The sequence below is a fragment of the Peromyscus californicus genome, unplaced genomic scaffold (assembly GCF_007827085.1).
Source record: "Peromyscus californicus insignis strain IS unplaced genomic scaffold, ASM782708v3 Scaffold_5__1_contigs__length_169319896, whole genome shotgun sequence".
NCBI lineage: Eukaryota > Metazoa > Chordata > Mammalia > Rodentia > Cricetidae > Peromyscus > Peromyscus californicus.
In genome coordinates, this window is record NW_026294573.1 from 71,379,771 (window position 1) to 71,396,360 (window position 16,590).

Below are 16,590 nucleotides of genomic sequence, written 5' to 3' on the forward strand. Positions count from 1 at the left end.
GGTCCTTAATGGGGTCCTAACATATTGAGACCCTGTTTTGCTTGAATGCTATCTAGTGTGCTGATGCTTTTTCTTTCTTGCATTCCCATTTCCTTACTCTTGTTTCTCATACAACCTTTCATAGATATACTGAGCTCCAGGCCATTGTCTGTCTCTAATTAGGGTGAAAATAACATTAACAAAGTGAAGAAATATGTTGTTAAAACAAACCCCCAAACAATATGCATATAAAGTGAAGATAAAAAGCATAATTATAGCAGGAGTGAGGCAAAGCCACAACGGAAATCAATAGCTTCCAGGTGTGCAGGAAGGAACGTTTATACATTTTCTGGTTGATGTGATATAAATTTATTTAAATAAAGATAGGGATAGAAAATTCATAAGCTTGAAAAATCTATTATTTTTTAAACATGCATTTGAATGTCTTTGTGAGAATATGTGAACATGAATGGAGATCCTAACACAGTCCAGATAGGAGAGCCAGAGGCCCTGGTACTAGAGTTACAGGAAATTATGAACCACTCTACATGGGTGCTAGAAACAGAACTTAATTCTTCTGGATGAGCAAGAAGTGATCATAACCACTGAGTAACCTCTCAGGTCTCTTAAATAATTTTTTTTTCAAAAAAGAAACAGGATAAATATATTCAATTATAATTTAAATTGTGTAATTTCTAAGTAACATGCTAATATGAAATGACAAAAAGATATTATTAAAATTAAAAAGGCACTAAAACATATTTAATAAAATGAATATGAGTGTGAATAATTCCAAGGACTTAAAGAGTCATTCTAAATATAGAATATTTTAGAATTTATGAAGTTTCTTATATGACATAATTTTGCTTTGTAGAATTTATAATATGTATGCCTAGACTATTAAAAAAAACACTGTCATTCTGATGGACTTTAAGGCCACAGAATGGTGATTAACAATGATAATTACATAATAATTTTTTATGAAGTAAGAATCTAAAACAATTTATTTAGAAATAGAGTTTCATTAATATCATGGTTAAACGTGATGAAACTTTCACAGAAGTTAAAAGAAATTTCAAAATCATTATAAACATTAATGAATTGAGAGAAATTATATACCTAGCACTTGGGAAGCAGAGGCAGGCACATCTCTGAGTTTGAAGCCAGCCTGCTCTACGAAGTGAGTTGCAGGACAGCCAGGGCTAAACATAGAAACCCTGTCTTGGAAAAAAAATATAAGGAAATAGAAGACATTATAAACTTAGAAAAATGACACATACTTTATGGAGAAACAATAAAGGTAATTGAATATTATAAGCTCATTGGAAACAGCCCATCTTTGAATGTTACAAACATGATACAGAACACTGTCACTATCACGAGTTCCTTGTATATGTTCTACAGATTCAACCCACTGTTAATAGAAAGGATGGATTTTCATCTTATTTACTGTCCTGATGTATATTAGTATACAGAAAATGAAAACTGTCAGTCTAGATATTACAACACACTTACAGTATTGTCAGCTACTGTGTTGTGTGAAAGAACTTGGGTGCATGGAGCAGAATAATAAAAGTTAAACAAACAAAGCAGAATTTTAAAAAAATACTATTTTTCATTCATTTTTTTACGTACTGACCACAGTTTCCCCTCCCTCCTCTCCTTCCATTTCCTCCCTCCACCTCCCTTCTATCCACTCCCCTTCCATCCCCTCCTCTGTCTCTATTCAAAACAGGGCAGGCTTCCCATGGGAGTCAACAAAGCTCCTCCCCCTACATCAAGGTTGGGCAAGGCATCTCATCATGGGGAATGGGGTCCCAAAAGTCAGCTAAAGCACTAGGGACAGGTCCCGATCCCACTGCTAGGAGTCTCACAAACAGACCGAGCTATACAACTCTCACCCACATGCAGAAGGCCTAAGTTGATCCCATGCAGGCTCCCTGGCTGTAGTTACAGAGTCTGTGAGCTCTCAGAAGCTCAGCTCCATTGTCTGTATGGTTTCCCCTGACGCCCATAGAATCCTTCCTCTCTCTCTTCAATAGGATTCCCGGAGCTTGGCCAAGATTTTTTTACCTTTACAAAGCAAATGTCTAAAAATTTCAAAAGTAAATCAGACCCAAAAAATTGAAAGAAGACAATTTGAGGAGTTGTATCTGAAGTGGGCTTATGCTCTGAAGAAAAGAACATTTAATGACACTAACTGAAAATGCATTTTTTTAAAAAAAAGTAAAGACTTTAGGCCTTAACTTCATTATATATTATAACATATATATTTCACATTGTGTCTGACAAAATATTCAGATTCAGAATACATAATGATGATCAAAGAAGCATTAGAATATTTTTTAAATGTAGATTGAGATTCATTAAATTGTATTTAAGAAAAGAGAAACAATATTCTATGAATGTTAAAACTTACCAAGCTCTGTAGGTCATGGAAATAAAAATTAATTGCACAAAAATCAATACTTCACATCCTACAGATACATTATTAGAAACAGATAAATTCTTGTTAAGTCATTGACTTTTGAATAATCATTTTATTATATTAATTTACTATGATATGAAACAATCACCCACTAGGAAATAGTTACCCAAAATATGATGCATTCAGTTCCCATCTTATCTTTCAAAGGTACCTGTGAATCATAGCATAATATTAAGGACTGGATATGTTCTGTTGGTATATATCTTAGTTGAAATTTCTACTGCTATGATGAAACACCATGACCCAAGTGATTTGGGCAGGAAAGGGTTTATTTAATGCTGGTCTCTTCCTAGTAACAGATAAGTCTTCAGCCCCAGTTATTGTATATGTATTCCTGTCAATGCGACATTTTCATCAAAGACAGCATCCACTCTTGTTCATTGTCGTCAGTGTACTCCCTCTTCTCCACTTATGCAAAATGGAGATAACCAGATGAAGCAAAATAACTCAGACTCAGAATGAGCACATAGAGAAAACTGTACTTACTCTCTCATTTGTAAACCCTGGTTTTGTGAATTATAAGTAAATAAATTGATAAATAAATAATGAAGAGAAAAGAAAGAAAGTAGAAGGCTGATAACTTCTCATAATTCAGGTGTAAGTGTAAAACCACATCCCATCACACACATGCACATGTACCTTATCCCACAACTGTCATAGACAGTTCACAACTGGCTTTTTCTCCAGTTACAAGGAGGTGAAAAGAAATCTGGCACAGACAAATTGACAGATGGTAAATACAAGTGTATATCAAGAAAAATATAAAAGGAAGAGATCTGCTTAACCTTTTTTAATAGTAAAAAATTGATGGATGTGCACATACATGATACAGAGGTAGAGAGAAGATAGTCCTGGGGAATGGAAGGGGTATACTTGTTTTTGAAGATGATATGAAAGTTCCCTATGATATATTCATGATATTAGATTTTATATAAATACATAAAATTATATTGATGTGCATGAAACTAGAGATGACATGTAATTAGGGAGGAGAATGTCTTGAGGAACGGAAAGGATAAGCTCATTGTTTTCAAGGAAGGTATGAAAGCCCCTCACAAAATATTCATGATATTTTCAACATTAAAATGTAGGGATAAGTAGATAAAATGGACAAAGCAGACAAATAAACAAACAAGAAAAATCTAGTAATTATAGTGTACCATAAGAATCTAATTTTACAACTGTAGTATTCATGAAGTTGATTCTAAAACATGTATGTTATCAAGCACAATACAAACCTTCTGGATTTTATATGTGCCAGTTGAATATGCTCTCACATAAGTGAGAAAATCATCAGGTGTGGCTTACCAGGAGTTTGGTGAGGCATGCTATTATGTTTGAAGCATAGTAGGATGGAATCTTCTGGTTGCAGTATTAGAGATAAAGTTATAACTTGTAAAAGGAAAGAAACAATACTACAAATTATTAGTAATTCATCAAATATGTTAGTTTTGAATATGATACTACCAGTCTTTACCATGTATTTCGTAGCTTTAACCATAGATGGGAAAACTGAAACCTACTGAGATTTAGTAGATAGATTTTTCTTGCTCAAGAAAAGAAGATGATGTCATATAGGGTAAAGAAAGTGGGAAGATGACTGAAAAATACCTCTAAAATGATCTAGGATCCATAATCTATGTCTCCTACTTGACAGATCATGGGGGTCACAAGAGTGGGAGACTAGCCCTGACCCTCACTGGGTGCAGCACACAAGAAAGCAGTCTCTTTTCCCCACCTGGGCAGCACAAAAAGAGCTGACCCTGTTGTCAGAAGTGCAGATCAACCAGCCCTGACAATAGCTGTGCAGGAGAGCTAACCCTGTTACCCTCTCATATTTTCCCCTACAACAATCAGGAGAGAGGTATAATGAGTCTTTTTCTGTCCTGCCAGCCAGCACCCAAATAATGACACAGAAACTTCTTATTAATTATGAAAGCTAGGCTGATATCTTAGGCTCATTCCTAACTAGCTCTTATAAATTAATATAACCCAATTATATTAATCTACATTCTGTCACATGGCATTAACTCTCTTCCATCTTGCACATCCCGTTTCTATTTGGGTTCTCCGTCTTTCTTCTTCTCAGAATCTTCTCTGTCTCCAGAAGTCCCACATAGCCAATTCTGCTTAGCTATTGGCATTCAACACTTCATTAAACCAATCAGAAGTTGCCTTGACAAAGACACAACTTCAGTGTAAACAAATATTCCTCAGCAAAGTGGACCCTGCACTCTGCCTGGGCAAAACTGTAGAGCTGACCATGGTGATATGAGTAATGGGAACCTGGGTTTGATAGCCTGAGAATAGGAAAACTGGCCCTGCTCCTCGCTGTAGGCTGTATTGGCTGAGGTAGCTGAGGCAGTGCTGGAGACTTCCCCGATAGTGACAATGAGGGAAAGCTAGTGATCTGACTAACCCAGCTACCATCCAGGCCCAGAACCAGGGTTGACTTGGTCCACCTCACCATCCCCCAAATTTATGAACTGTTCTAGCATGTGAATGGGAAGAGCCTAGAGGTCTAAAACAATAGTATATCCATGACACAGGACAACAACAGGATATCCAAAAAAAGCCCTAGTGAGAGCCCAGTATTGGTGGTGTAGCAGACACCATAGGTCTTGAGCAAGATCAATGGCTTGTGGCAATGAACACTTGAAAGTAAAGATGAATGGACTAAAGAATTAACTCTGTGACTCAATGGGCCACACGTACAACTTCCACAACAAGATTCTTCTACTTATGTTTGTTTTGTTTTAATATTGCTTTGTTTCTTTGTTTTGTTTAATTTTAGATTTTTCTTTTAAATTTGGATTTAATTGGGGGGAGGCTGCAAGGGCGGCAGAGGGCAGATGGGAGGAGACTGGGAGATAAGTTTAGGTCAGAATGCATGATGGAAAATCCACAAAGAGTCAATAAAAGTAAAAAAAAAAATGAGTTCCATCATCATATGAAAATAGCAATCCTGTTAAATACTAATTATACCTAGGAATAAAAATCTTACAATAATACTTAACCCTAGATATATTTAATGGTATTTGATTGTTTGAAAGAACAGTATTTAATATCACTTGTTTATAAATATAACTGATATAATTAATTAAAGATATGAAATTAAATAATAATTATTAACAAAAATCAATATCAATCTAAAAGAAAGAAAAAAATTCTATTCCTAGTGTTTCCTAAATTACTAAAAAAATTACTGTTAAAGTTTGTTGAATGAAATTCCATCTCCTTATCTTTTGAAATTTAAAGAAAAAATCATTGAAATCTCTATAAAATTTTAAAATTAACTTTTCCATAAAATTGTGGCTCAACAAGGCATTGGATTGATTTAATTTTATTAATGACTTTTAAACTCATGTCTTAAGTGGCTTTGTCAGCCCCTTCAAAGGACAGAAACTCAGTAGACTAGGTTAGAGACCCACACTGAAAATGAATGAAATCAAAGATACTTTGGAAGAATCTTCAAAATTTGAGAGAACAGAATCTATTTTCCCTTCACTAACTTTTCTGATAGTTGGTTATGGTTACAGAATTATTTTCATTATTGTACAATCTGAAAATTCTTCAGATTTCTAAATATTAGGATTCCTAACTGATCAGGTTATAACTCTGGATACCTAGAAATTTAGTCTTACTTTCATATGCTGTGAGGCAGAATTAATCACTTCTGAGAAGAAAATGCTTATTTTCTCTTTATATTGAAGAATGACAAAATATCAAGAGTTGCTCATTACATTTTACCTTCATTGTAAAATATGGCACCTAGTAAAGTATATTCTCTAAATATAAGGCTATCTAATGAAATAATTATTTTATTTGAAGACTCTATGTATATGGTTATTTTTATGTTACTTATGATTATCCACCATATGCATGCCTGATGCATTCAGAAGCCAGATGAGGGTGTCAAATTGCTTGGAACTAGAGTTAGAGACACGAGTGAGACACCATGTGGGTTTTGGGAATGGAACTGTGGTCTTCTGGAAGAGTAGATCTTGCTTCTAACCACTGAGCTATCTCTCCCAAGGAAACCACTTTTAGTAGATAAAAAATAGCTCACTGCTAAAATAAGAGGTCATCTCTACTTTTTTCATCCATAAAGTTGGGACAACTATAGACACCTTTTAACTGTAATACTGTCACTGTGAAATCAACATGATTACCTTTATAATATAGCTTAATCTGTTGTAGATTCATGAGATGACAACGAACTTCTTTCACAAACTTGTAGTAAAATACATATGATGTTTCAAAAGAGAGTGAATATGGGGGTTTAAAGGATTAACTGAGACTGGAAATTAGGGAAAGGGATAATGATTAGCTTAAAAAAATTAAGAATATATGAAAATGCTTCATGAAAATCTGTTAGTAATGAAATCTTATGTATATTGTGCTTGGCTACATGAAGGTGACAAAGATTCAGAAATAATGAAGATAATTTTATTTATACCATAAACACTATAATATTTGCAAATGATATTAAGTGTTGTATAGCATGAATCCTAAAGAGTCTTATTAATAAAACAAACCTGAAGCTGGGTATTGGGGTGAATGCTGGAAGACAAGAGAAACAGAACAAGCCACAGCTACCTCACCTCGCCAATTCCTCAGCTGATCCTGTTTCCTCAGACTGGAAGTCTGAGTCCTCATCCAGAATGAATCTCAGCTGAACTACTGCTGAAAGCCTAAAAGCTTAACCAGCTAATTCCTGGTTTTCACACCTTATATACCTTTCTGTATTCTGCCATTGCTTCCTGGGATTAAAGGCTCACTTCCTGGGATTAAAGGCGTGAGTTACCATGTCTAGCTGTTTCCAGTATGGCCTTGAACTCACAGAGATCTAGGTGGATCTCTGCCTCTGGAATGCTAGGATTAAAGTTGTGTGTGTGCGCCACTATTTTCTGGCCTCTATATCTAGTGGCTGTTCTGTTCTCTGACCCCAGATAAGTTTATTAGGGTGCACAATATTTTGGGGAACACAATATCATCACAGTGTTGATTAATCACTGCTTGAGAAAATATTGAAATGTGATTCACCAGTCAATTTTCAAAATGCACAAACAAAACTACAACAAATTAAACAAACAGGGACATTATTTGTAGATGTAAGTGGTAGAAAGTTCTACCTTGAAAACTAATAAAAGAAGACATGCAAAGGCAAGACCATAACTAAGAGACTAAGAGGAAATAATATTCTTGAGAGGATAATAATTTTCTCTCAAATAAATTTATAGATTTAAGATTTAGTTAGGAAAGTAGAACATATGTGTGGTGATATTTTGTGTATGCTCTAACAAATAAAGTTTGCCTGAAGATCAGAGGGCAAAACCAGCCACTAGTTAGCTGTAAAAGTCAGGTGGTGGTGGCATACACCTTTAATCCCAGCACTTGGGAGGTTGAGACAGGAAGTGATATGGATGGGCAGAGAAGGGAATATAAGGCCAAAGGAGAGAGAAATTCAGTTCTTTTGGCCGAGTTGGTGATTTGAGAGGTGGCTGTGGCCTATTCCTTTGTCTCTCTGATCTTTCAGCATTTACCCCAATAGATAGCTCCAGGTTTTTATTAAGACCAATTAGGATTTGTGCTACACATATGTTTATTTCTGTTTTAAAACTCAGGGAAATTTTTCTTAGCTCAATCATTCAGTACAAATAGAGTGCCATATTCATTCATAGTGTGTGTGGGGGGCGCTACCCACCACCCCCACATTTCCCCAGAGTTTTCTTGAGTAAGAATAGTAGGAAATATTAGATAGAAGGATTTAGAGTGTGGAGTAAACTGATAGAAAATACAGGATAACCTCAAGAGGGCCTGGAACCTATTCCAACAGGCCTGACTGTCTCTGCCCTAAGGTATTTATAGAAATGCCTACGGGTGGAGCAAAAGACCTCCCCCCAGCACAGCCAAGTATAGACCATCTCAGACACCTGCACTCAGGCATGCCCATGGTCCAATCATCTTCTCTATGTGGACCTGCTGGGTAAAGCCACGAGGAACCCAAAAACGGGCTCCCACAATAGTGTTAAAAGTTGTATTGTATTCAATGAGGGATAGAATATTAGGTTATGGGTAAAAATCAAAGAAGAAAAGTGAATATTGGAAACAAAAAAAATTGAAACAGAGAGGGACTTGAAGGTATGAGAGAGAAATCAGGAGTAAGGTAAAGGGATAAAAATTATACTACTATATCACATCCCAATTTAACAATGCGTTAGTGGGATAGTAAAATACATGTGATATTTTAAAAAGGAGGGAATGTGAGGATTTAAAGGATTAAGTGATGCCAGGCATTAGGGAAAGGAATAATGAATGGGTTAACAAAAACTAAGAATATATGAAAAACCCTCATGAAAATCTGTGAGTAATAGAATTGCAAAACATAACCAAAACAAAAACCTGACTTTTAATGGTGGTGGTCTGTATGGGAAGGGAATTCTATGCCCCCAAAGAGATGGGTTATTAAATAAAAATCTTACTCAAAGACATGGGTTATTATCATTCCACATGTTATTGTTCATTGAAGCTCCAAAGGTTTCCAAAAATGCAGGCTAATGTCATTTCTATGCTTGCCCACCATAACTACATGGTATGCCCCATTGCTGAAGACACCACACGGTTTGGTTGTAGGACATGGGGAAATCAGTCTCAAACTCATGAGGAAACTTGCTCCATGATTCCTATCTTTCATACTGCTTGAGATTGCTGTGGAGGCTGCTGGCAGTGAAAAGACATCAGTGGTCATATACAGCATTGGACCTACATCCTACAATGCACATGTGCCAGAGAATCTTTTTGTTATGTGTTAGGCAGTAAGTAAGTAAAGAGATGTGTAGCTGGTCAAAGTGATGAGAACAGGAGATTTAGCATTGGGTCACAACCGAGAGTTTTTATCAAGTCTCATCATACCATTGAATAAGCTCAAGAATATTAAGGCTGAGTAGGAGAAAATGTTATAAGAAAACGTCGAAGAGTGTAGTGAAATGTTGTCCTCTGGACATGTCATGATTACTGAACTCAAGAAATCACACTAGCTATGGTAATCTACATAAGAAGTATACACAGTTATGACATCAAAAATTCCCATATAGAAGGTAAAGATATTTTCTAGACCCCACCCCTTGCTGAGGTTCTATAGATGGTTTACAGCTGCTGGGGGAAGAAGAATCATTGTCTTTTAGTGTACAGCTACTGATAAGTTTCACATGTTCCACTGGATGGTCCCACACCCAGGCACATACGGGCATCACCAGCAGAATTTGTTGGGTTTTCAAAAAGTATAGAAAACATGATTTTGAGAGAGGCCATGTTGAGGGATCTAATGGGAAAGTTAGAGAGGAGAAATTGGGATATGTATGGTCACATTTTGTTGTATGTATGTATGAAGTTCTCAAATAATAAAAATGAATTTAATTTTAAAACAGAATAAATTCAGACACGTCTGGGGAAAGTAAAATTTTGACCTTTCAGAATTTTTCAATGATTATACAATATAAAATAAATTTAAGTGAAGTTATTTATATTAGGGCTATTGCAAGATTGTGTCATTTACACAAAAATTATTTTGTTGTATAATATGGAACCAGCCAATGCTTTCATACTACATAAATTTAATGTGCCATACTTCTAAATGATTAATATAATATATATGCATGTATTATATCTTAGAGGTAGAACTATAAATAATATAATTTCATTTCATATTTGCACTTAGTGATTCCATTGATCATTGGCTTCTCTTTATAACAACTGTCTCATCACTTCCCAAATTTGTAATTGATCAGGTTTAGTAAATTCTATTACATATGTATATGTGTGCTTTTCCAAAAGGATACTTGAATTTTTTTAATTATACAGTTATTATCATTATTGTCTTTTGTCATGTTTGTTTAATGTGTGGAGTGTGTGTTTGTCTGTGTGTGTGTGTTTGAGCAGCATGTGATGTATATGTTTGTGATGTGTGTGATTGTGTGAGTGTGTGTTTGTGTTTGAGTAGCATGTGATGTGTATGTTTGTGATGTATGTGATTGTGTGTGTGTGTGTGTTTGAGCAGCATGTGTGTATGTGATTGTGTGTGTGTGCATGTGTGTTTGAGTAGCATGTGATGCATATGTTTGTAATGTTTGTGATGCTGTGTGTGTGAGCAGCATGTGATATATACGTTTGTTATGTATGTGATTGTGTGTATATGTGTGTTTAAGTAGCATGCAATGCATATGTTTGTGATGTATGTGACTAAATAAATGTCCATTTCCATGCCCTCATGCACATTCATAGTGCAAGATCAGGGTATTTGGTTCATTCCTCACTGGCTTAGTCTTTCTTTGAACCAGAAACATGCCATTTCATTTAGGAGATCTAGTCAAAAAGATCCTGGCATCCTCCTGCCACCACCTCCCAATGTTGGTGTTGTAGGAATAAGCAGGATTATCTGGCGTTTTTCATAAATACTAGGAACTTGAACTTGGAATCTTATGCTTCCAGAGAAAAATATTCTTACCACTGAACCAGCATTCAAAGTCCCTTAAGTATGTTTGAATTTGCATTTTTTGTCAAAAATGTATTATTTATTATCTCCACACATGCATTCTTTCACATGTATCATGTACATAGCTATTATCTGCACGTTAGTTTCATTTACAAGTTGACATTATTTGAACAGCTTGTCAGTTATGTATACACACAGGTTTAATTAAAGAGTTGTGTTCTCATATTTAGCAAGGTTAAGTCCTTAGGTAATACTGAAATTTAAAACTGTATGTTTTAAACATGGCTAGGGATGAGAAGCCAAATACAAAATAAATGGCTTTATGTACATCTCTGGGAAATTGTTGCACACAGGAATGAATCATGAATTACGGTAAGATACAGTCAAATATTACATTAAATGGCTGCTAAAAAAAAGAAAAGAAAACCTGAAAGTGAAGAAACACTATGGCCCATCACAGATGCACTTGTTACATTACTGTGTTTATTGTTTCTTTGATCGGTGGGAGTGAGTTGCTGTTCACATTTTCTTGAGTTAACACCCATATACAGAAGAGCAACCTACAAAGATATCATCTGTTTCTTTAATTTTTTACTTCAGAAATAACTTTGGTGCACTATTCAATGTCCAGTAAAGGTATTGAGAACCTTGTGTTCCTATGCTAGAAAGGGAGGTAAAATGCAAATATAAATACCATCTTTCAGTGAAAAAAAAGTATTAAGCTGTCTTATGAGTGCCATAACATCTATCACTTTTGCACTAAAAATAAACACATAAAATGCTACTCCATATCCCATTTCTTCTATGCAGCTGAAATTGAGTATAATATACGCAACAGTTACAGAGTTAAATCTTCTGTTTTAATTTAGATAGTTGAAATGACCATTTTGTTTCTTTCACAGAGGCCTCCATATTACAGATACCTAGTCATTGCAGAAATCATCCCACATACCTCAGAGTTTTTGCTCATGATTCTCATATCTCCAATTGGGAAAATATAAACTCTATCAACCTAAGTACTAACTGGAGAACCTTACTAAAACACTCTGCTCAAACTTCAGCTGAATGAAGCAAACATTTTGCCTGGATACTCTCTGACTTTCACGCCCTCTTCCCAAGATAGTAGGCCAAATTTGCCAGACGATGGACATTTTGCGATTAAGACAGAGGATCTTGCCCAATCCAGAAAGATGAAGAATATACTACCTTTGAAGAAGACAGTGGTAAAGATTGTCCTCAATTTTTTTAAATGTAATTACAAGATATCATGACATTTTACTAACAATCTTGCATCACTCAACTAGAGGAGACCTTCTTTCCCATAGGGAGGACAATTACATAGGGTTGATGGTCTTAGTTATGATTTCTCCCATATGAAATAAAGTTAGTATACAAATTATAAATTGTCTCCCTAGCTCATTTAAATCTTTTCATTATTTCTCCACTGTTGTGTATTTAAGAAAAAAAAATGATGGTTTGTGTTTGTAGATGGATGTATTTGAATCTTCAGTCTCAAAGTTGAGTTAGATGTATTTGAATCTTCAGTCTCAAAGTTGAATTATTTTCCACTCCTTTAGCTGATGGAATAATCAGAAATTAGATTTTATATTCTGTACTTTAGAGTTTTAAAAGTGCATAAATATTTTGCAAAGGTATAGGAAGACATATTTTTATGTACTTTTCTTAAAATGTGTGTTTTCTTTACACATTAGTCTATTGGTTTATAAATGACAACAAATCAGTTTTCACCGAAGCTTAACCTCTAATATTTAATAAATTAGGTGGTGTAAATGGAAGCTTTTCTCCTGCCCCATCCTACACCCACTTCGAAATAATCACCCAGAAGCCTATCTTAATTATAAATGTTTGTTCAATTGCTCAAGTTTATTATTAACTAGCTCTTACATTTAATTTAACTCATTCCTGTCCATCTATTTAATGCCACATGGTCTGTTTTACCATTCCTCCACCATCATGCCTTTTGGGTGGCTCCCAGTACCTGTCTTGACCCTGCTCCCTCTTCCTCTGAGTCCTAGTTTGACACTTCTGACAAACCTCATCCTGTCTTGCCATAGGCAAAAACAACTTTGTTATAAATCGGTGAGAGAAATACACATTCACAGTGTACAGAAGAACCATCCCATGACATTTCACCCTTTCTGTCTAATCAAAAAGGAAGGTTTTCACTGTAAGATAGTAAAATGATAAAAAAAAAAACAGTTATCAAGCAAGAATTACAGTTATAATATCCAGTCTATTTGATTTGACAAAATCAGAGAAAGCATTTAATTATCTATCCTGTCTTGGTGAGTCTAAAGTTTTATATCTAATTTATCATTTTATCATAATTAAGAAAAATTATAACTGTGACTATCTAGTGTTCAACTCCACCAAAGAATTCAGAAGGATGATATGTTACTTAATGACAGGGGCATCAGGCTACCTGGATAGTCGTCCAAAGTTTCTTTTCAATGCTAGGGCATTCATCTTTGGACTATAGGCCAAGAATATCTGACAGACATTTTTTAGATGCAGGAAAATTTGTAGGGCTGTCTTACGTCTTGGCAAAGTTAGGCAGTCACTTTTCCTTGTGTCCTGCTTGTCTAGATTGGACAGCATATTTACTGTCAGCAGTCAAGGAAAGGGCAATCTCTTGTCCAATAGGCCAGTTTCGCAAAAAAGAAAACAAACCCCATATGAAGTGTCTTTGGTGACCATCATCTTCTCTGAAGTAGATTGGTTCTGCCAGGGACAGACATTTCTCACTGTCTTGAAATGCCTTAGGCTATTAAAACATTTTAAATGCCCTATTCTCCAAGTCTTTGAAGTGTTTGAAGATTACCTAACTGAAATATATCTTTAAACCTAGAAAACCTAACCTGACTATAAGTTTTATTTTTATAGATGACTATTAATGTATATTTTTAAATTATACATTACATTTTTTATATGAGCTGCATAAACACAATACCTTAAACAAGAGTAGAAATATACATACAGTATAACAAAATTGACTTTAAATTTATATCAGTAAACTAAAATATTTTGAGATTAATATTTATATTTTAGATTAAAAAAATTACCCTTTTTTATCACAATAACCCATCCTTTCCCCCATCATTCCTATATTATACCCCCTTTCTTCTTTAGATAGAGATTGACTATGACCAATAACAATTTATATCCAACCCCCAAACAAATGTAAACATCCATAATATATCCTTTGGGAATGTGACATAGTTTTCTATACTGCTTACTGTTGATTGGTGGCGCTTGTAATATTTTTTGGGACCCTGAGAAAATTTAGGATAACTGTTAAGTCTTGGCTGTAGTATTTTGTGAGCCTGGATCATCTTAGTCAGTGGCCTTGAAGCTGTTTTGAATACTCAATCATCTGTGCCTTTCTTTTTATTGGTGTCTGGTCCCCTTGCTCTGAAAATATATAAAGTTTTAAAGGTAACATACAGATATTTATCAATATAAATATAAACTGTAGATTGTGCATGAGCCAGCCCAAGACGATTTCTTTTTGTTTTGTTTTGTCTGAGCAGGTAAAATATACCTTACATGTCTTGTAGTTACTCTAGGTTTATTTTTTCCATGTCTGTTGTTTGGATTCTAGAGGGTCTTCCTTGATCAAACTTGATTTTCCTTAACCCAGAATGAATTTATAGCCTCTTATTTCCTGTGGAAATAGAAACAGAAACTTTTTTCCAAGTAATATATATTTTGACTTAAATTTTGGAGTCAAGGTATTTTTAAATTATATAGGTTGGTTTAATGTAGCATTTTTCATAATCCAAGATCTTTTAACAGCCAAAGATTTTTAAGACAATACATTAATACATGTACTCCAGACTCTCTGTGCTTTTTCTATCCTTATGTTGTCCATTTTTAATATTATTTTATTCTCTTTTTTTTTTGTTTTTTGTTTTTCAAGACAGGGTTTCTCTGTGTAGCTTTGCGCCTTTCCTGGATCTTGCTCTGTCGACCAGGCTGGCCTTGAACTCACAAAGATCCGCCTGCCTCTGCCTCCCCAGGAAACCGGCCTTTATTCTCTTTTTTTAATTTAGTTTTACTTTTTTAACTTTTTTATTCATTTTACATACCAACCACAGATCCTCCACTTTACTCCCTTTTTAAGGATTTTACATTATTATTTTAAAACTATTATGACTGTCTATATATTCTCTTTTCTCTCACAAATCTATGTATATTCTTAAACACAGTGTAACCCATTTAGACATATTTTTTTCATCTGAATCTGTCTTCACTATGTATCTCTAACTCTTTTGTTTTGTATATGAGAAAAACCTAAATCCACTATTCAGTGGTTGGAGCTTGTGCTGATAGCTTAAGCTGGCAGGCAGCAGCTAGGAGAAGTCTCTCTGTACTGCTGTGCCTGTGAGAGACTATGGAGACATGCCACATGGCTTAGCTCATGGCAGTTGGTGGCCAGCTCTATTCCCTGGGCACTGCAGCAGGCATGAGAGACTAGGAAGTCCAGTGTGACTTCATTTCTGTGTGTTTAGAACCTTTTTAAAGCTTTTTCAGGTTTTATGTGGATGTACAGTGGGGTACCTTGAAGGGCCATATGTAAATGGAAGCCTTTTTCTGTCCTGCCCCTTCCTTCAGCCACTTCCAAATAATTACTCAGAGGCTTATATTAATTATAAATGTTAGGCCAATGGCTCAGGCTTATTATTAACTAGCTCTTACGTTTAAATTAACCCCTTCCTTATAATCTATTTATTGCTTGGTTCTTGGCTTACCAGTCCTCCAGCATCCTGCTTCTTGTGTGGCTCATGGTGTCTGTCTTGACACTGCCTCTCTTCCTCTGAGTCCTAGTTTGATTCTTCTGCCTAACCTTATCCTGTCTTGCCACAAGCCAAAAAATTTTTATTATTAACCAATGATAGAAATACATATCTACAATGTAAAGAAGGACCATCCCATAGCAAGACGACATTCAATTGAGGCTGCAATTGTTTTTTTTTTTCCTAAAATTATATTATAATTTTATTTCTAAGACTACTGAAAACAGAGAGTTGTGATTTGCAATGCTTTAAGTGAAAGCACACACATGCATAATATAATGAACATTATTAATTGGGTGTCTTTGCAGCACCATAAAAGTCCATAATGCACCACAGTGTTGATGAGGCAGCAAGATAAGTCATCAAGGAAATACTAACAAGGAAGAAGACTAGCTATTTTTCTAATGATTTTTAACCCTGCAACAGACTACCTCTAATTGATCTTACTATTTAGGATGAATTTCTTTTTTTAATGATCACTTCTAGCACCTTAATAAATATGAGAATATTCATCTCACATAAGCCTTTCAAGTGAGAGAATTTTGTAGTCCTAATGAGCAACTTTCTTCCATGTATCCCATGTTATTTTATTAGATACTCAATATTCCCCTATAAATCACAAGACATCTGACAACATATACACTGCTGCTTTGATTAGCATCCTTTAATTGGTAGAGTTCCTGTATTATTAATCTTTACCCAAGAAGATTCTAATTTGTAAAGGTATTCTAGCTCTGGGAAAGGTTTATAAAGGTTTGAATGGGAAACAACAAATATATTGATGATGTCTCAGGCTATGAATATCTCAATTA